Below are 1,109 nucleotides of genomic sequence, written 5' to 3'. Positions count from 1 at the left end.
TCTTTCCCCCAATCTCCTATCTTATCACGTGCACAATGCGTCACTGCTTTCTTCCATCAAAATGGGTATTAACTGGCATTTATACTTCTGGATGCATCCCTGGAACTTCTTGTTCCCAAAGGAAAATGTATCATTTATTTGGTAAGATCGTAGGTGGAGCTCCCTTGCTGTTCATAAGGCCTTTTGAAGTTTTACAACTTCTCTTCCTTAGGGTTTTTTAAGTGGGAGAATGCTTTAGGGAACACCACCCACCATGTGTGAGTTTTAATTGTATTTAGGATCCAGGAGAACCTCTAGTCACCTGGTAGGGTATCATTATTTTGGAACTCTAGCTTTTCTCTGTTTCTTTCTGATCTGTCAGGTCGGTATGCTGTGGAAGTGCAGGTTCATCTTGTTTGTCTAATAACTTGCTCACTGAAATCCTGGTCCAAAGCCCATTGGCATCAAATGAAAAACTCCCACTGACTTCAGTAGGCTTTGGATTCAGTTGTGTGGGTGATATTCACCCCTTTATGGATATCCAGCATGAGATGTGGAGACCAGTTGCACCATGTCTAGGTTTGTGCTGACCCCACATAGCAATCTAGTGATTACATCTCAGAACTGACAAACTCCTACAATGTCAATAATCTTTTGGGCTACAGATCTGTAGCCAGGTGCTGGATAACTTTATTAATCTGCATATTTAAGACTGCCTATTTGATTTGGGGGTAACTATGAAAAGTGAAGGTTTTCATCCTTGTATCTACCATTTTATAAATGAGATCCAAATCCAAGCTTATGAATGTGAATTGTTCTGCGATGTGTTGCCTATCAGAGAAGAGAAGCTTAATATATGTCTTGTTAACTAGCCGTTAGTTAACCATGTGGGATTGGTACCCATGTGTGCTGTCCATGGTACAGGTGTGTTTTGACCTCTTTCCTTCAGCCTACAGGCAGGGAGGGGAATTGTTGTCTTTCCCCAAGAAGCAACTCGAGGGGAGGGATACAGGTTTTGTATTTTGTTTTGGGGGGTTTTTTGTCGTCGTCCCCCTGAGAACTAGTATGAGTCTTATTTCTATACATTTCCTATGTCACAAGTATTAGAATCTATAGGTAAGGCCACCAGA

The sequence above is a fragment of the Alligator sinensis genome, unplaced genomic scaffold (assembly GCF_000455745.1).
Source record: "Alligator sinensis unplaced genomic scaffold, ASM45574v1 scaffold103_1, whole genome shotgun sequence".
Classification (NCBI taxonomy): Eukaryota; Metazoa; Chordata; order Crocodylia; family Alligatoridae; genus Alligator; species Alligator sinensis.
This window is presented reverse-complemented; position numbering follows the sequence as displayed.